General features: G+C 40.5%; 1 protein-coding gene across 2 annotated transcripts in view; it reads left to right on the forward strand.

Moving 5' to 3' along the window:
- Positions 1-20,937, forward strand: part of PDE3B (phosphodiesterase 3B) — a 569,714-nt gene that overhangs the window by 352,737 nt on the left and 196,040 nt on the right. The window lies entirely within an intron of this gene.

A 20,937-nucleotide genomic window follows, 5' to 3' on the forward strand; every position in this document is an offset into this window, starting at 1 on the left:
GAGTACATTAGAAAGTTGCTTAAAATTGCATGCTCTATCTAAATCACAAAAGAAATAATTTGAGTTCAGTGTCCCTTTAATTATATTGTGTTAGAAAATGACTAATTTTATTATTATTTGAGTTGAGGCAAGAATAGGTGGAAACATTATTAAAACTTAATGTCACCCTTCTCTGAAATTAGAATTTTATATAGTTTTAAAATATATCATATATTTTTGCGGTTAGTTAATTCTTCTTCAATTTCAGTATAAAGTGAAAGATGGTGCAAGGTTAAAATAAATGATATCCTATATATGTTGTTTTTAAAAAGCCTAGGTATAGAAACTCAAAACGAATGATGTTTTGGAAAGGTAAATAGATTCTCAACTTGGAACCATATTTCAAATGAAATATTTAGGAAATAATGTCTGCAGTCTCCTGCCTCATAGCTAAATCACTCCAAATACTGGACTTAATCGCTGTTTTTGGGTATTTCTGTGAGCTATGGTTATTTTCCTAAAACCTGCTTAAAGAAAGTAAAACGGCATATCATCTGTGTGGGTAACTCATAGAAAAATGCAATGAGTGTTTGAAATAGTCTAATCGTTAAAGAGTTAGAAAGTGACATTAACTTCTCTAATTTATTCATTATATATTTATTATCAGGTATTTGTAGAGCGCCAACAGATTCCGCAGCGCTGAAAGCAATTTTATGCAGCAATAAAAACGTCATTAAATTTGAATCTTAAAAAGCATAATACCTTTGAAAGGTTGTTTGTTTTTTCTTTTGTAATCACAGAAAATTTTTAAAGCTTCATGTTTTTTAGTGCATCATAAATTGTTTAGGAACTGATATGTTTTTAACCCCTTAATGAACAGCAATGTACCCTGATCATCGCTGGTCTTTCTATGGGGGTGACGTTTGTCACTGAAAACAGTAATAACTTTTACCAGAAGCATTGTTGCTAATGGAAGTATAAAAAAAAAATGCCGCCATTTAAAATTAAAATGCCTTGACTCACTACTGCAACTACAATCTACATGACAAGTTACCCCACAAACCTTAAGTCTTTGCACCATTGACCTGTAGACTGTAAGCTCTCCGGAGCAGGGTCCTCGTGGTCCTGTACTAGATTTGTTTAGTCTGTTATGTTTTTATATCTTATCACAAATCCTTGGCATTTTATATCCCTATCTCTGTACCCAGCGCTACGGAATTCTGTGGCACTATACAAATAAATGGTAATAAAATGTACCCATGTTCACCTTTCTTGTGCCTTTAAACTTGGATGTTACCTGAAAGTTAGCAACTTAGCATCATAGGATTTTGCAAAACATTTTCTCGTCAAGATGCAAAAGTCATTGGCATTTGGTAACTACAGTATTCAACAACTGCTTAAATATTTTACATTTCCTGATCCATGATAGACATAAAACCTGACGTTAAGTCCATTTGTTTGATCTCAAAATTGCTTCAGAATTTTATTGCTGAGATTTATGTTTCTAGTGACAAACATATCTAACATTGTGAGGAAGAGGGGTATCTTTTATAGTATCACCTACAGCATTCTCAGTATTGTTGCACAAAATCAAATCAAAAAATAGTGAATTCTTTTGTATGTAAATGTTTGTATAAAAGTTACATTTACTATCATTTAATTGTAAGATTTGTTTCAGTATTTGTAAAGCAAAATATTTCTTAACCCAGAAAACATTTGACTGTACAATCTCTTCTCATTAGGGTGTAGGAGCAGATTGCAAATGGTTGCTGATTAGAAAACTTATGTCCAAGTAATGTGAAAGGGCAGCAAAATCTGCTGCACATCTAGCAGGCTGCTGTCTGCATTTTTTTTTCATTTCTGTGCCTACAAATAAAACACTAAATTGAACCCAATTGACGTCACTGAGACAGATAAGATCTTCAGAGTAAAGCACTGACGTTTCTGTGTCATTTTAGTGGTCTAACTGTGCATCTGTTCCTGTCTCCCTATTTAACCCCAGCTATACTGTATAATCCAGCCATGCTTTGCACATATTCATGGTTAGTGTGTTTACGCCAGATAAAAACACGCAGCTGAGTAAAAACCATTGGCAGCTTTTTAAAACACGTATACTGATCAGTGTTAGTAGTTTCTTCTTATTCTCAAATCTTGTTGCACCAGTTTTTAGCAGATAAAATAGTCAGTTTTTTTTACCCCATTGAAAATAGAACAACATTAATAAAATAGTTTGATATATTTGTATAGGTTTTAGATTTAAAACTGGGGCATAATTACTTTTTTTTTCATATTTCTTTTTATTAACCAATTAAATAAACAATTCAAAAAACAAATAACAAAAATAGGGAACCCTGTAAGCACAGTACAATCGTCATAACAGTGCCACAATATATTATTATAAATAAATTAATTATATTCCCCTTATCATTACGGTTGTTAATCCCTTCAAAGAATAATAATGACATTGCCATAAATGTGTTTAACCTTATAAAGGAAACTAAATAACGCAATTGAAAATATGACCCACATTTTAAGGAATATTGAAAATCATATAACCTGAATCTAAACAGAAAACAAAAGAAATGTTACAATTATTGACATTTGTAGCTTCAGGATTTGGCACTATAATTGAAATTGCATACCGAATGGTAGTTTTCTTAATACTTTAAAATAATAATAATAAAAAAAAATCCACTCTCTCCCTCCCCCTCTCCTCTAAGACTGTTATTAAGCAGGATATTCCTTATTTGCTATAGCCAATTCCATATAAAGCGTACCCCTGAAATGATTATCTGCCTCTGTATTTCTTCAGGAAAGCTGACAATTATACTCTTCCACTTAGAAAAAAATTGTTTGACTTGTGACTCTGAGCATAATTACCTTAAAGGGACATGGAACCCAACATTTTATTTCATGATACAGATAGAGCATATATTTCTCCAACATAGGTGTGTCCGGTCCACGGCGTCATCCTTACTTGTGGGATATTCTCTTCCCCAACAGGAAATGGCAAAGAGCCCAGCAAAGCTGGTCACATGATCCCTCCTAGGCTCCGCCTACCCCAGTCATTCTCTTTGCCGTTGTACAGGCAACATCTCCACGGAGATGGCTTAGAGTTTTTTAGTGTTTAACTGTAGTTTTTCTTATTCAATCAAGAGTTTGTTATTTTAAAATAGTGCTGGTATGTACTATTTACTCAGAAACAGAAAAGAGATGAAGATTTCTGTTTGTATGAGGAAAATGATTTTAGCAACCGTCACTAAAATCCATGGCTGTTCCACACAGGACTGTTGAGAGCAATTAACTTCATTTGGGGGAACAGTGAGCAGTCTCTTGCTGCTTGAGGTATGACACATTCTAACAAGACGATGTAATGCTGGAAGCTGTCATTTTCCCTATGGGATCCGGTAAGCCATGTTTATTACGATCGTAAATAAGGGCTTCAAAAAGGGCTTATTAAGACTGTAGACTTTTTCTGGGCTAAATCGATTCATTATTAACACATATTTAGCCTTGAGGAATCATTTTATCTGGGTATTTTGATATAATAATATCGGCAGGCACTGTTTTAGACACCTTATTCTTTAGGGGCTTTCCCAAAGCATAGGCAGAGCCTCATTTTCGCGCCGGTGTTGCGCACTTGTTTTTGAGAGGCATGGCATGCAGTCGCATGTGAGAGGAGCTCTGATACTTAGAAAAGACTTTCTGAAGGCGTCATTTGGTATCGTATTCCCCTTGGGGCTTGGTTGGGTCTCAGCAAAGCAGATACCAGGGACTGTAAAGGGGTTAAAGTTCAAAACGGCTCCAGTTCCGTTATTTTAAGGGTTAAAGCTTCCAAATTTGGTGTGCAATACTTTTAAGGCTTTAAGACACTGTGGTGAAAATTTGGTGAATTTTGAACAATTCCTTCATGTTTTTTCGCAATTGCAGTAATAAAGTGTGTTCAGTTTAAAATTTAAAGTGACAGTAACGGTTTTATTTTAAAACGTTTTTTGTACTTTGTTATCAAGTTTATGCCTGTTTAACATGTCTGAACTACCAGATAGACTGTGTTCTGAATGTGGGGAAGCCAGAATTCCTATTCATTTAAATAAATGTGATTTATGTGACAATGACAATGATGCCCAAGATGATTCCTCAAGTGAGGGGAGTAAGCATGGTACTGCATCATTCCCTCCTTCGTCTACACGAGTCTTGCCCACTCAGGAGGCCCCTAGTACATCTAGCGCGCCAATACTCCTTACTATGCAACAATTAACGGCTGTAATGGATAATTCTGTCAAAAACATTTTAGCCAAAATGAACCCTTATCAGCGTAAGCGCGACTGCTCTGTTTTAGATACTGAAGAGCATGACGACGCTGATAATAATATTTCTGAAGGGCCCCTAACCCAGTCTGATGGGGCCAGGGAGGTTTTGTCTGAGGGAGAAATTACTGATTCAGGGAACATTTCTCAACAAGCTGAACCTGATGTGATTGCATTTAAATTTAAGTTGGAACATCTCCGCATTCTGCTTAAGGAGGTATTATCCACTCTGGATGATTGTGACAAGTTGGTCATCCCAGAGAAACTATGTAAAATGGACAAGTTCCTAGAGGTGCCGGGGCTCCCAGAAGCTTTTCCTATACCCAAGCGGGTGGCGGACATTGTTAATAAAGAATGGGAAAGGCCCGGTATTCCTTTCGTCCCTCCCCCCATATTTAAAAAATTGTTTCCTATGGTCGACCCCAGAAAGGACTTATGGCAGACAGTCCCCAAGGTCGAGGGAGCGGTTTCCACTTTAAACAAACGCACCACTATACCCATAGAGGATAGTTGTGCTTTCAAAGATCCTATGGATAAAAAATTAGAAGGTTTGCTTAAAAAGATGTTTGTTCAGCAGGGTTACCTTCTACAACCAATTTCATGCATTGTCCCTGTCGCTACAGCCGCATGTTTCTGGTTCGATGAGCTGATAAAGGCGGTCGATAGTGATTCTCCTCCTTATGAGGAGATTATGGACAGAATCAATGCTCTCAAATTGGCTAATTCTTTCACCCTAGACGCCACTTTGCAATTGGCTAGGTTAGCGGCTAAGAATTCTGGGTTTGCTATTGTGGCGCGCAGAGCGCTTTGGTTGAAATCTTGGTCGGCTGATGCGTCTTCCAAGAACAAGCTACTTAACATTCCTTTCAAGGGGAAAACGCTGTTTGGCCCTGACTTGAAAGAGATTATCTCTGATATCACTGGGGGTAAGGGCCACGCCCTTCCTCAGGATCGGCCTTTCAAGGCAAAAAATAAACCTAATTTTCGTCCCTTTCGTAGAAACGGACCAGCCCAAAGTGCTACGTCCTCTAAGCAAGAGGGTAATACTTCTCAAGCCAAGCCAGCTTGGAGACCAATGCAAGGCTGGAACAAGGGTAAGCAGGCCAAGAAACCTGCCACTGCTACCAAGACAGCATGAAATGTTGGCCCCCGATCCGGGACCGGATCTGGTGGGGGGCAGACTCTCTCTCTTCGCTCAGGCTTGGGCAAGAGATGTTCTGGATCCTTGGGCGCTAGAAATAGTCTCCCAAGGTTATCTTCTGGAATTCAAGGGACTTCCCCCAAGGGGGAGGTTCCACAGGTCTCAGTTGTCTTCAGACCACATAAAAAGACAGGCATTCTTACATTGTGTAGAAGACCTGTTAAAAATGGGAGTGATTCATCCTGTTCCATTAAGAGAACAAGGGATGGGATTCTACTCCAATCTGTTCATAGTTCCCAAAAAAGAGGGAACGTTCAGACCAATCTTAGATCTCAAGATCTTAAACAAGTTTCTCAAGGTTCCATCGTTCAAGATGGAAACCATTCGAACTATTCTTCCTTCCGTCCAGGAAGGTCAATTCATGACCACGGTGGATTTAAAGGATGCGTATCTACATATTCCTATCCACAAGGAACATCATCGGTTCCTGAGGTTCGCATTCCTGGACAAACATTACCAGTTCGTGGCGCTTCCTTTCGGATTAGCCACTGCTCCAAGGATTTTCACAAAGGTACTAGGGTCCCTTCTAGCTGTGCTAAGACCAAGGGGCATTGCTGTAGTACCTTACTTGGACGACATTCTAATTCAAGCGTCGTCCCTTCCTCAAGCAAAGGCTCACACGGACATTGTCCTGGCCTTTCTCAGATCTCACGGATGGAAAGTGAACGTGGAAAAGAGTTCTCTATCTCCGTCAACAAGGGTTCCCTTCTTGGGAACAATAATAGACTCCTTAGAAATGAGGATTTTTCTGACAGAGGCCAGAAAAACAAAACTTCTAGACTCTTGTCGGATACTTCATTCCGTTCCTCTTCCTTCCATAGCTCAGTGCATGGAAGTGATCGGGTTGATGGTAGCGGCAATGGACATAGTTCCTTTTGCGCGCATTCATCTAAGACCATTACAACTGTGCATGCTCAGTCAGTGGAATGGGGACTATACAGACTTGTCTCCGAAGATACAAGTAAATCAGAGGACCAGAGACTCACTCCGTTGGTGGCTGTCCCTGGACAACCTGTCACGAGGGATGACATTCCGCAGACCAGAGTGGGTCATTGTCACGACCGACGCCAGTCTGATGGGCTGGGGCGCGGTCTGGGGATCCCTGAAAGCTCAGGGTCTTTGGTCTCGGGAAGAATCTCTGTTACCGATAAATATTCTGGAACTGAGAGCGATATTCAATGCTCTCAAGGCTTGGCCTCAGCTAGCGAGGGCCAAGTTCATACGGTTTCAATCAGACAACATGACAACTGTTGCGTACATCAACCATCAGGGGGGAACAAGGAGTTCCCTGGCGATGGAAGAAGTGACCAAAATCATTCTATGGGCGGAGTCTCACTCCTGCCACCTGTCTGCTATCCACATCCCAGGAGTGGAAAATTGGGAAGCGGATTTTCTGAGTCGTCAGACATTGCATCCGGGGGAGTGGGAACTCCATCCGGAAATCTTTGCCCAAGTCACTCAGCTGTGGGGCATTCCAGACATGGATCTGATGGCCTCTCGTCAGAACTTCAAAGTTCCTTGCTACGGGTCCAGATCCAGGGATCCCAAGGCGGCTCTAGTGGATGCACTAGTAGCACCTTGGACCTTCAAACTAGCTTATGTGTTCCCGCCGTTTCCTCTCATCCCCAGGCTGGTAGCCAGGATCAATCAGGAGAGGGCGTCGGTGATCTTGATAGCTCCTGCGTGGCCACGCAGGACTTGGTATGCAGATCTGGTGAATATGTCATCGGCTCCACCTTGGAAGCTACCTTTGAGACGAGACCTTCTGGTTCAGGGTCCGTTCGAACATCCGAATCTGGTTTCACTCCAGCTGACTGCTTGGAGATTGAACGCTTGATCTTATCGAAGCGAGGGTTCTCAGATTCTGTTATCGATACTCTTGTTCAGGCCAGAAAGCCTGTAACTAGAAAGATTTACCACAAAATTTGGAAGAAATATATCTATTGGTGTGAATCTAAAGGATTCCCTTGGGACAAGGTTAAGATTCCTAGGATTCTATCCTTCCTTCAAGAAGGATTGGAAAAAGGATTATCTGCAAGTTCCCTGAAGGGACAGATTTCTGCCTTGTCTGTGTTACTTCACAAAAAGCTGGCCGCTGTGCCAGATGTTCAAGCCTTTGTTCAGGCTCTGGTTAGAATTAAGCCTGTTTACAAACCTTTGACTCCTCCTTGGAGTCTCAATTTAGTTCTTTCAGTTCTTCAGGGGGTTCCGTTTGAACCCTTACATTCCGTTGATATTAAGTTATTATCTTGGAAAGTTTTGTTTTTAGTTGCAATTTCTTCTGCTAGAAGAGTTTCAGAATTATCTGCTCTGCAGTGTTCTCCTCCTTATCTGGTGTTCCATGCAGATAAGGTGGTTTTACGTACTAAACCTGGTTTTCTTCCAAAAGTTGTTTCTAACAAAAACATTAACCAGGAGATTATCGTACCTTCTCTGTGTCCGAAACCAGTTTCAAAGAAGGAACGTTTGTTGCACAATTTGGATGTTGTTCGCGCTCTAAAATTCTATTTAGACGCTACAAAGGATTTTAGACAAACATCTTCCTTGTTTGTTGTTTATTCCGGTAAAAGGAGAGGTCAAAAAGCAACTTCTACCTCTCTCTCTTTTTGGATTAAAAGCATCATCAGATTGGCTTACGAGACTGCCGGACGGCAGCCTCCCGAAAGAATCACGGCTCATTCCACTAGGGCTGTGGCTTCCACATGGGCCTTCAAGAACGAGGCTTCTGTTGATCAGATATGTAGGGCAGCGACTTGGTCTTCACTGCACACTTTTACCAAATTTTACAAGTTTGATACTTTTGCTTCTTCTGAGGCTATTTTTGGGAGAAAGGTTTTGCAAGCCGTGGTGCCTTCCATTTAGGTGACCTGATTTGCTCCCTCCCTTCATCCGTGTCCTAAAGCTTTGGTATTGGTTCCCACAAGTAAGGATGACGCCGTTGACCGGACACACCTATGTTGGAGAAAACAGAATTTATGTTTACCTGATAAATTACTTTCTCCAACGGTGTGTCCGGTCCACGGCCCGCCCTGGTTTTTTTAATCAGGTCTGATAATTTATTTTCTTTAACTACAGTCACCACGGTACCGTATGGTTTCTCCTATGCAAATATTCCTCCTTAACGTCGGTCGAATGACTGGGGTAGGCGGAGCCTAGGAGGGATCATGTGACCAGCTTTGCTGGGCTCTTTGCCATTTCCTGTTGGGGAAGAGAATATCCCACAAGTAAGGATGACGCCGTGGACCGGACACACCGTTGGAGAAAGTAATTTATCAGGTAAACATAAATTCTGTTTTTTATATAACTTTCTAATTTATTTCTATTATCAATTTTGCTTAATTCTCTAAATATATTTTGCTGAAGAAGCAGCAGTGCACTACTGGGAGCTAGCTGAACACATTGGTAAGCCAATGGCAAGAGGCATATATGTGCAGCCACCAATCAGCAGCTAGCTCCCAGCATCTGAGCCTACCTAGGTGTGATTTTTAACAAAGGATGCCAAGAGAATCCATCATGCGCAAACACACACAGAGGCACTCACACACAAAGGGGCCCATTTATCAAGCTCCGGATGGAGCTTGAGGGCCCGTGTTTCTGGTCTAAAGACCGCTGCTCCACAAACTGCCCGTCTGCACTGAAGAGGCGGACACACATCACTGCAATTCAACATAATCGGGTTGATTGACACCCCCTTGCTGGCGGCTGATTGGCTGCAAATCTGCAGGGGGCGGCGTTGCACCAGCAGCTCACAAGAACTGCTGGTGCAGTGCTGAATACGGAGAGCGTATTGCTCTCCGCATTTAGCGAGGTCTGGCAGACCTGATCTGCACTGTCGGATCAGGTCCGCCAGACCTTTGATAAATATCCCCCAAAGACTAACACTCACAAACACTCTCACACACACAAACACATACTCTCACACATATTCTTTCTCTCTCTCTCTCTCTCTCTCTCTCACACACACACACTCACACACACACACACACACACTCTCACTCTTTCACACACAGGAAGACACTGACAAACACAAAGACACACACAAAGACCCTTACACAGACACATGCAGACAAACTCCCACACTCAGACACACACCAGCAAGAGGGGAATAACTGTAGACATGAGCAGTATGTTGCAAAATCACAGTGTCACCTTTTTTGACCATGGCTGTTTCCCTCCAAACCCAGACATTTGCATGTCCTAGGTCTGACTCAGCTTCAATCCCAGACACACAAATGGAAACCTGAACCACTGGACAGGTGGCGACCCTAACCTACAGGCATATTGTCAGAAATGCTACAAATAACCACAACATGTTAACTCATAAAGAAGAGTATTGTACTGAACATTCTATTAGTGAAAGCTTCTTCTATATTTGCATGAAAAAAACAGAAATGCTGTATCTTTGCGTGGAAAAAAGTTGGTAATATATTCATTATTTGTACTGAAAATCTATAGTTTTTGTATTCAAATAATGTTTACGCTAGTTATTATGTTGCTGATGGTGACATAAAACGATGCATAGATACTTTTTTTTGCGTGTGCTGCCATCTTGGCTCTGTCTGCAAGCAGATGAAGAACTTTTGTAGCAGGATAATGTGCGGATTTGTGTGGTCAAGGAATGTCCTCATGGTGTTTGAATAGCAATAACATACAAATACGTCTAACTGATTTGTGAATAATTTAAAGCCCATATTGTTTCCTGCAACAATCAATGAATCTGGGAAAGAGCCGTACATGTGACAAAGCAATGTTATGTTTTTTACCCTTGATGATGAATACCAGGTGCCCATGATTTCTCCTGTATTTGCCTCTAGCCTTTGTTTTGAATAGGGCTGTATGTCTTTTATTGTTATATAATTATTCATTGTATATTGTTTTATTTTAAAAATGTTGTCTGTTATATAACTTCAAGGCACAATCTACTCCAATATGTTTGTATAAATAGATAGATAATGCCTTTACTACCCATTCCCCAGCTTTACACAGCCAACTTCATTATATTTATACTTTATAACCTTTAAACCTCTAAATTTCTGTCTGTTTCTAAGGCCCTGCAGGCCGCCTTTATCTCAGAGCATTTTTATAGCTTTTCACAGCGACACTGCTAGTTCATGTGTGCCATATAGATAACATTGTGCTCACGTACGTGGAGTTATTCATGAGTCAGCACTGAATGGCTAAAATGAAAGTCTGTAAAAAGAACTGAAATAAGGGGGCAGTCTGTAGAGGCTTAGATACAAGGTAATCTCAGAGGTAAAAAGTGTATTAATATAATCGTGTTGGTTGTGCAAAACCTTTTTAAACAATAAAAATGTTGGAGTAGATTGTCCCTTTCATAATGCATACAGTTGTTATATCTTTCTCCCAAAATTATTTTTATTTAAATTTTTTAAATGATCATTTGCATGCAGACTGCAAGGTGTGGTTCCCTTATTAACTGTTTCACTGCTGGGCCGCTCACAAAACTGGCCTTAGAGGGAACAAGAGGCTTACGTTTCATTAGAAAATTTGACAGGTGTTCAGTAGGCGGAGTCATGATGGACAGGGGATAGTTAATGGGTGCCCTATGGGCAGTAATATGGACAGGTTTGGATTACCAAGGGTGTGGTTGAAACAGTCAGGGGGTGTGGTCAAGAGGTCGCTCGATTCACTTTTTATAAGTGAGAGAAACTTGGGTTACATCAAAACAGTTGGTGAATTAATTGGTAATTGGAGGTCAATCCAATAATATCATAATTAATTAAACTTCAATTTGAACTTATAATCAAATATTTTTTATTTATAATTTACATTTTTTTTGTCTGTTTTTCTAGTTTGGAATTTAGATATTTTAATCCTAAATCCCTTTAAAATAACTTATTAAACCTTTAAATATGTGTTTGTGTAGATAAAGTAATGTCTGCATCATTTTATTAAGTGTATAATCACTATACGATTCTTGTCCAAGGGTCTTAAGGGCTGAGTGTTTCTGGGCACAGGTTCAGTCTTATGGAGGAGTTTAGCAATGGGGGAAATTTAAACTATTTTCTCTTTATATAAAGCCAGCACTTCAGTTCTGATAAATATATTTTGGGAGTCTGTTGATATGGTATAATTATAATAATCTTGCTTTACATGAAGGCAGCAGTGAGTTGATCAATGAATGTTGGGGCAATTTGACCATCTTATAAGATGTCGGACAGCCAATGTGTAAATGGTCTAATTCATGGTATTAAATAGTAAATACAGCCTAGATCCCTTGATGTATTAATCTTTAATCTAATCTTTAAAAAGGTTTATTTCTCTTGCAAGGTGTATCCAGTCCACGGATTCATCCTTTACTTGTGGGATATTCTCATTCCCTACAGGAAGTAGCAAAGAGAGCACACAGCAAAGCTGTCCATATAGCTCCCCCTCTAGCTCCACCCCCCAGTCATTCTCTTTGCCGGCTCTAAGCACTACGGTCTCTCTTCGGGAGGGTAAAGTGAATGTGGTGTTAGAATTGTAGTTTTTATTATCTTCAATCAAAAGTTTATTTTAAATGGTACCGGATTGTACTATTTACTCTCTAGCAGAAAAGTGATGAAGATTTCTGCTGAGAGGAAAATGATTTTAGCATGTTGTAACTAAAATCCACTGCTGTTCCCACACAGGACTGAGGAGTACCAGAAAACTTCAGTTGGGGGGAACGGTTTGCAGGGTAGTCTGCAATAAGGTATTTTAGTCATTTATTTCTAGACAAGACTGAGATAATGCTAGAAGACTGACGAGATCCCCATGAGGGGAGGGTAAGCTATGTTCACAGACTTAGTAAGGAATTGAATGCTTACATAACAGGGCTAATTATGCTGGTTGACACTGATTCAGGGCAATCGATTGTTTGGCTAAGGAAAAATCGTTTTGCAAGACACTTTGAAAGCCCTTTTGGTTTTTTTCTGGGGTTATTACCACATGGCTGGTTTTTAGTCACTTAGGAGTGATTTACTAGGCCTCACAGCTCCGGAGTACAGTGGGAGGGGCCTAATTGCCTCAGATGCACAGTTAGAATTGCAGAGAAGTTCATGCTGTTTCACATGGAGGGTCCTGCTGATGTTTGAGGGCCTAAAAGAAGCTATATTCCCCAAAATCTGATCCCTAAGGGAAGGTAGGGCCACAGCAAGGCTGTGGCAAGGTGCTGTAGTGATTTAACCAGGTGTTGGCTTTAGGCTGCTCCGGTTTGGGCATTAAGGGGTTAATCGTTTTGAAACTTGTGGTGCAATCTTATTAAGGCTTTAGCTACATACTGTGAAATTTTCAGAAAGATTGCTGCATTTTTCACCGTTTTGTAAAATTGTGTGCTCTTTTTATCTCTTAAAGGCACAGTAACGTTTTTTTCAAATTGTGTTTTTTATTTGATTAAAGTGATTCCAAGCCTGCTTGTGTACTCTACTAGGCTGTTAAGCATGTCTGACACTAAGGAAAATCCTTGTTCAATGTGTTTAGAAGCCATGGTGGAACCCCCTCTCAGAATGTGTCCCACTTGTACTAATATGTCTATACACTTTAAAGATCATATTGTTGCACATAAGAATGTGGCCCAAGATGATTCTCAGACTGCAGGTAACGAGGGTAGCCCGTCTGCCTCTCCCCAAGTGTCACAACCAGTTACGCCCGCGCAAGCGATGCCTAGTACCTCTAGTGCGTCTAACCCTTTTACATTACAAGACTTAGCGACAGTCATGGATAATTCTCTTACAGCCCTCTTATCTAAACTGCCCGTGTTACCTGCAAAGCGTGATAGCTCCGTTTTGAGAACAGATTATGAGCATTCTGATGGTTTGGTATCCGTATCCAATATACCCTCACAACGCTCTGAAGTGGGAGCGAGGGATTTGATGTCTGAGGGAGAAGTCTCTGACTCAGGAAGGGTTCCTCCCCAGACAGATTCAGATATATTGGCTTTAAAAATTTAAACTAGAACACCTCCGTGTTTTACTTAGGGAGGTATTAGCTACTCTGGATGACTGTGACCCTTTGGTGATCCCAGAGAAATTGTGTAAAATGGACAAGTACCTAGAGGTCCCTGTTTACACGGATGCGTTTCCGGTCCCTAAGAGGATTGTGGATATCGTTACTAGGGAGTGGGATAGGCCAGGTGTCCCTTTTGTCCCCCCTCCTGTTTTTAAGAAAATGTTCCCCATATCTGACCCCATGCGGGACTCGTGGCAGACGGTCCCTAAGGTGGAGGGGGCTGTTTCTACACTAGCTAAACGCACAACCATACCAATTGAAGACAGTTGTGCTTTTAAAGACCCTATGGATAAAAAAATAGAGGGTTTACTTAAGAAAATTTTTGTTCAACAAGGTTTTTTCTCCAACCTATTGCCTGCATTATTCCTGTAACTACTGCAGCTGCTTTCTGGTTTGAGGCGCTGGAAGACTCGCTCCAGACGGAGACCTCATATGAGGAAATTATGGATAGAATTAAGACTCTAAAGCTAGCTAATTCTTTTATCACTGACGCAGCTTTTCAAATAGCTAAGTTAGCGTGAAAAATTCAGGTTTCACCATTTTGGCGCGCAGGGCGCTATGGCTAAAGTCCTGGTCGGCCGATGTGTTGTCTAAATCCAAGCTTTTGAACATTCCTTTCAAAGGGAAGACCCTATTCGGGCCTGAATTGAAAGAGATTATTTCAGATATCACCGGGGGAAAAGGCCATGCTCTCCCTCAGGACAAAGCCTTTAAAACAAAGAAAAAAAAGCTAATTTTCGTTCCTTTCGCAATTTCAGGAACGGCCCCGCTTCATTCTCTCCGGCTGCAAAGCAAGAGGGTAACGCTTCACAGCCCAAGGCAAACTGGAAACCTTACCAGGGCTGGAATAAGGGTAAACAGGCCAAAAAGCCTGCAGCTGCCACCAAGACAGTATGAAGGGGTAGCCCCCAATCTGGGACCGGATCTAGTAGGGGGCAGACTCTCTCTCTTCGCTCAGGCCTGGGCAAGAGATGTACACAATCCTTGGGCATTAGAGATTGTAGCCCAGGGATACCTTCTAGAATTCAAGGACTCTCCTCCAAGGGGAAGGTTCCACATTTCTCGTCTGTCTACAGATCAGACAAAGAAAGAGGCGTTTTTACGCTGTGTAGAAGATCTTCATACAATGGGAGTGATCCACCCAGTTCCAATTTCAGAACAAGGACTGGGGTTTTACTCAAACCTGTTTGTGGTTCCCAAAAAAGAAGGAACTTTCAGACCAATCCTGGATCTCAAAATTCTAAACAAATTCCTCAGAGTCCCATCATTCAAGATGGAGACCATTCGGACAATCTTACCAATGATCCAGGAGGGTCAATATATGACTACCGTGGATCTAAAGGATGCGTATCTGCACATTCCTATCCACAAAGATCATCACCAGTTTCTCAGGTTCGCCTTTCTGGACAAGCATTTTCAGTTTGTGGCTCTTCCTTTCGGGTTGGCCACTGCTCCCAGAATTTTCACAAAGGTGCTAGGGTCTCTCCTGGCGGTTCTACGACTGCGGGACATAGCAGTGGCGCCTTACCTAGACAACATCTTAATTCAGGCGTCAACTTTCCAAAGAACCAAGTCTCACACGGAGATTGTATTGGCCTTTCTGAGGTCTCACGGGTGGAAGGTGAACATCAAAAAGAGTTCTCTCTCCCCCCTCACAAGAGTTCCATTCCTAGGAACCCTGATAGACTCGGTAGAAATGAAAATATTTCTGACGGAGGTCAGAAAGCTAAAACTCTTAACTACTTGCCGAGCTCTCTATTCCATTCCTCGGCCATCTGTGGCTCAGTGCATGGAGACATTCGGACTAATGGTTGCGGCAATGGACATAGTCCCTTTTGCTCGGATACACCGCAGACCACTGCAACTATGCATGCTCAAACAGTGGAATGGGGATTATGCAGATTTGTCTCTTAAAATTCAGTTAGACCAGGAGACCAGAGATTCTCTTCTCTGGTGGTTGTCTCAGGATCACCTGTCTCAAGGAATATGTTTCCGCAGGCCAGAGTGGATCATCGTAACGACAGACGCCAGTCTGTTAGGCTGGGGTGCGGTCTGGGACTCCCTGAAAGCTCAGGGCTTATGGTCTCGGGAAGAAACTCTCCTCCCGATAAACATTCTGGAACTGAGGGCGATATTCAACGCTCTTCAGGCATGGCCTCAAATAGCGGCGTCCAAATTCATCAGATTTCAGTCGGACAACATCACGACTGTAGCTTACGTCAATCATCAGGGGGGAACAAAGAGTTCCCTAGCGATGACGGAAGTAACCAAAATAATCAGGTGGGCGGAGGATCACTCCTGCCATCTCTCAGCAATTCACATCCCAGGAGTAGACAACTGGGAGGCGGATTTTCTAAGTCGTCAGACTTTTCACCCGGGGGAGTGGGAACTCCACCCGGAGGTATTTGCCCAGCTGACTCAGCTATGGGGCACCCCAGAGTTGGATTTGATGGCGTCCCGTCAGAACACCAAACTTCCTCTCTACGGGTCCTGGTCCCGGGATGCCAAGGCGGTATTGATAGATGCTCTAGCAGCGCCTTGGTCCTTCAATCTGGCTTATGTTTTTCCACCGTTTCCTCTCCTCCCGCGTCTGGTTGCCAGAATCAAGCAGGAGAAGGCTTCGGTGATTCTGATAGCGCCTGCGTGGCCACGCAGAACTTGGTATGCAGACCTAGTGGACATGTCATCTGTCCCACCATGGACACTGCCAATGAGGCAGGATCTTCTAATACAGGGTCCGTTCAAGCATCCAAATTTAGTTTCTCTACGTCTGACTGCTTGGAGATTGAACACTTAATTCTATCAAAGCGTGGGTTCTCTGAGTCAGTTATAGATACTCTGATTCAGGCTAGAAAGCCTGTCACCAGGAAAATCTATCATAAGATATGGCGGAAATATCTTTGTTGGTGTGAATCCAAGGGTTACTCATGGAGTAAGATTAGGATTCCCAGGATATTGTCCTTTCTCCAAGAAGCACTGGAGAAAGGATTGTCAGCTAGTTCCTTAAAAGGACAAAAATCTGCTTTGTCTATCCTGTTACACAAGCGTCTGGCAGAGGTACCAGACGTTCAAGCGTTTGCTCAGGCTTTAGTCAGAATCAAGCCTGTCTATAAACCTGTGTCTCCGCCATGGAGTTTGAATCTAGTTCTTTCAGTTCTTCAAGGGGCTCCGTTTGAACCTTTACATTCCATAGACATTAAGTTGTTATCTTGGAAAGTTTTGTTTTTGATAGCTATCTCTTCTGCTCAAAGAGTTTCAGAATTATCTGCCTTACAGTGTGATTCACCTTACCTGGTGTTCCACGCAGATAAGGTAGTTTTGCGTACGAAGCCTGGTTTTCTTCCTAAAGTTGTTTCTAACAAGAATATTAACCAGGAAATAGTTGTTCCTTCTCTGTGTCCTAATCCATCTTCGAAGAAGGAACGTCTATTACACAATCTTGATGTAGTTCGTGCTTTAAAGTTCTATTTACAAGCAACTAAGGATTTCAGACAAACATCTTCCTTGTTTGTTATCTATACTGGTAAGAGGAGAGGTCAGAAAGCGACTGCTACCTCTCTTTCCTTTTGGCTGAAAAGCATCATCCGTTTGGCCTATGAGACTGCTGACCAGCAGCCTCCTGAACGAATTACTGCTCATTCTACCAGAGCAGTGGCTTCCACATGGGCTTTCAAAAATGAGGCTTCTGTTGAACAGATTTGTAAGGCAGCAACTTGGTCTTCACTGCATACTTTTGCCAAATTTTACAAATTCGATACTTTTGCTTCTTCGGAGGCTATTTTTGGGTGAAAGGTTTTGCAAGCAGTGGTGCCTTCCGTTTAAGGTTACCTGTCTTGTTCCCTCCCTTCATCCGTGTCCTAAAGCTTTGGTATAACAAGTAAAGGATGAATCCGTGGACTGGATACACCTTGCAAGAGAAAACAGAATGTATGCTTACCTGATAAATTACTTTCTCTTGCGGTGTATCCAGTCCACGGCCCGCCCTGGCATTTAAGTCAGGTAAAAATGTTTTTGTTTAAACTACAGTCACCACTGCACCCTATGGTTTCTCCTTTTTTCTTCCTAACCTTTGGTCGAATGACTGGGGGGTGGAGCTAGAGGGGGAGCTATATGGACAGCTTTGCTGTGTGCTCTCTTTGCTACTTCCTGTAGGGAATGAGAATATCCCACAAGTAAAGGATGAATCCGTGGACTGGATACACCGCAAGAGAAAGTAATTTATCAGGTAAGCATAAATTCTGTTTTTCCATAAAATAACTGGGGCTCTCATTTTTTAACTTTATTTTTTTATTTATTATTTCTCTTTCCTGCTGAGGGAAATTAATTACAGATATAAAACAGACAAGAGACTTTGCAAACAAGGCTGTGTGGAAACCCTGTTTCTTTAACAATCCAATATTCCACACAACCTTGTTTGTGCAGTCTCTTTTATTGTCTGTTTTATTTCTGTCTCTAATTGTCCTAAACAGAAGAGAGGTAAACAGAAAACTTAAGTTTAAACATTATGGCAGTCACTACTTTATAGAAATTCAGTGGAATTGTAAATTACAAGGAACTAGAACAATATTGATAATGAAAGTTTACGGCAAAGTGTTTAACTACATATTATGATACAATAATACTTTTTGATATCCTTTTAAATCAAGTCTTTTATGTGCTTGGTCTTGCAGTTCCTTTGTGCATTTTAATGTTTTTAATGATGCTCCACATTTGTAATAACATCCCAGATTTGCAGGGTGGTTTACTAATCTGCAGTACCTTCCTGTCTACTAGACCACAAGCTAGGTTGCTCTGATACAGCACACGTCTGATGCTTTGTTCTTTTCACACCTTTTTACTGTGCAGTATATGTAATAGCATGTAATAGCATGTAATAACATGAAATAGCATGTAATAACATGAAATAGCATGTAATAACATGAAATAGCATGTAATAGTATGTAATAGTATGTAATAGCATGTAATAACATGTAATAGTATGTAATAGCATGTAATAACATGTAATAGTATGTAATAGCATGTAATAACATGTAATAGGCTACCTGTTCATTTAAATCAGATCTGCTACTTGAGAATAGACACTCACTGGTCATTGTCACATATCTCTAGAGTGCATCAGCAACATGGAAATGCAGAGGGAACTTGCTAAACATTTTTTAAAGGGACATAAACCCCCAAATTATTATTTCATGATTCAAACAGAGCTAATCATTTTTATAAAGTTAACAATTTACTTTTATTATCAAATGTACTTTATTCCCATGTTATTGTTTCTTGAAGAGATATCTAGATAGGTAGTGTGCACACGCCTGAATCACTACATGACAGGTAATAGTGCTGTTATCTAGTGCTCTTGCTAATGTATAACATTGTCATAAAACTGCTGCCATCTAGTGCTCTTGCTACTGTATAGCATTATTATATAACTGCTGCCATCTAGTGCTCTTGCTAATGTATAACATTGTTCTAAAACTGCTGCCATCTAGTGCTCTTGCTAATGTATAACATTGTTATAAAACTGCTGCCATCTAGTGCTCTTGCTAATGTATAACATTGTTATAAAACTGCTGCCATCTAGTGCTCTTGCTAATATATAACATTGTTATAAAACTGCTGCCATCTAGTGCTCTTGCTAATATATAACATTATTATAAAACTGCTGCCATCTAGTGCTCTTGCTAATATATAACATTATTATAAAACTGCTGCCATCTAGTGCTCTTGCTAATATATAACATTATTATAAAGTTGCTGCCATCTAGTGCTCTTGCTAATGTATAACATTGTCATAAAACTGCTGCCATCTAGTGCTCTTGCTACTGTATAGCATTATTATATAACTGCTGCCATCTAGTGCTCTTGCTAATGTATAACATTGTTCTAAAACTGCTACCATCTAGTGCTCTTGCTAATGTATAACATTGTTATAAAACTGCTGCCATCTAGTGCTCTTGCTAATATATAACATTGTTATAAAACTGCTGCCATCTAGTGCTCTTGCTAATATATAACATTATTATAAAACTGCTGCCATCTAGTGCTCTTGCTAATGTATAACATTGTTATAAAACTTCTGCCATCTAGTGCTCTTGCTAATGTATAACATTGTTATAAAACTGCTGCCATCTAGTGCTCTTGCTAATGTATAACATTATTATAAAGCTGCTGCCATCTAGTGCTCTTGCTAATGTATAACATTTTATAAAGCTGCTGCCATCTAGTGCTTTTGCTAATTTATAAAATTGTTAGAAAACTGCTGCTGTATGGTGCTGCAGACAAATACACGCGCCTTAACTTGCCTTACTACTTTTTCAACAAAGGATACCAAACAATTAAGACATTTTGATAATAGAAGAATATTGGAAAGTTGTGTGAAAATGCTGCACTATCTGAATCATAAAATCATTTTTGGGGGTTTTATATCCCTTTAAATAATGAAAATCTCACCTTCTATCAAAGTATCTTTCCGTATGTGTGACATATAAGTGCTGGGGTGTGATTCATTAGATGACATTTGTGTATTATATTCCAGAATAGAGGATAGCTAACTGCAATTTGCACCTATAAAAATGTGGAAACGTGAAAACTGAGTGGTGAATTAAGGGACGCTTCCAATTAAAAAAAGTACATGCTCACTAGTGACATTCCAACTCAATTCATTTAACCCCCACAAAGTGGTTAAACGTATAGTTAAAGTACCACTTGGGAGCTGCAGAGCACTAATGGTCCTAAGCGGAAAAGGCAATTGACCCAATCAGCAACGGCAGTCACACAGCTGGGTCACTGGAGCGTTGCTAATGTTAAAATGACATTCGCTTACAAATTAGAGCATGGAATGGTCCTTTAATAAAGTATTGTTAGCGGGAATTTATGCTGATATGTTATTGTTATGCCAATCTGTTAGTACCCTGTTTTTTTATGTGCTTGCCAAATAACCTAATGAGTTAGTATAGTAGTGTCATGCCATTATACAATTATTCATTTATTTTGTATGTCTAAAAGTACAACATTCCGACTACTAAACACTGGTGCTTCACATGTTTTATATTAAAAAAATCAATAAATCAAAATGTTTATCTGTGCAAACCCCACTCCCTCACTTTGTCAAGAATGTCATTTGATTTTTATCATCAACCTCAGTACCGCCCCATGAGGGACCCTACCCCCTAAATGCCAGAGATATAAAGATAAAGTGCGAATAATATGCAGATGTATTTCTGTTGTTATGTTACTTAGTGTAATAAGTAATGGGCACCGCTAGGTTAATCTCTAATCTCTTCTGCTGGGGCCAATTTGTAAAATGTATAAATGTAACAATATTGTACAGTATGAATGTATATTATTATTTGCTTTATAATTTATTTGTATAGATTTCTATTTATTATTATTATTATTTGTTTTTAAAATTCCCCAAAGTTCTCTAGCTCATATCTATGATTTGTAAAAGTAAATCTGTTTTTA

The sequence above is a fragment of the Bombina bombina genome, chromosome 7 (assembly GCF_027579735.1).
Source record: "Bombina bombina isolate aBomBom1 chromosome 7, aBomBom1.pri, whole genome shotgun sequence".
NCBI classification, from domain to species: Eukaryota; Metazoa; Chordata; class Amphibia; order Anura; family Bombinatoridae; genus Bombina; species Bombina bombina.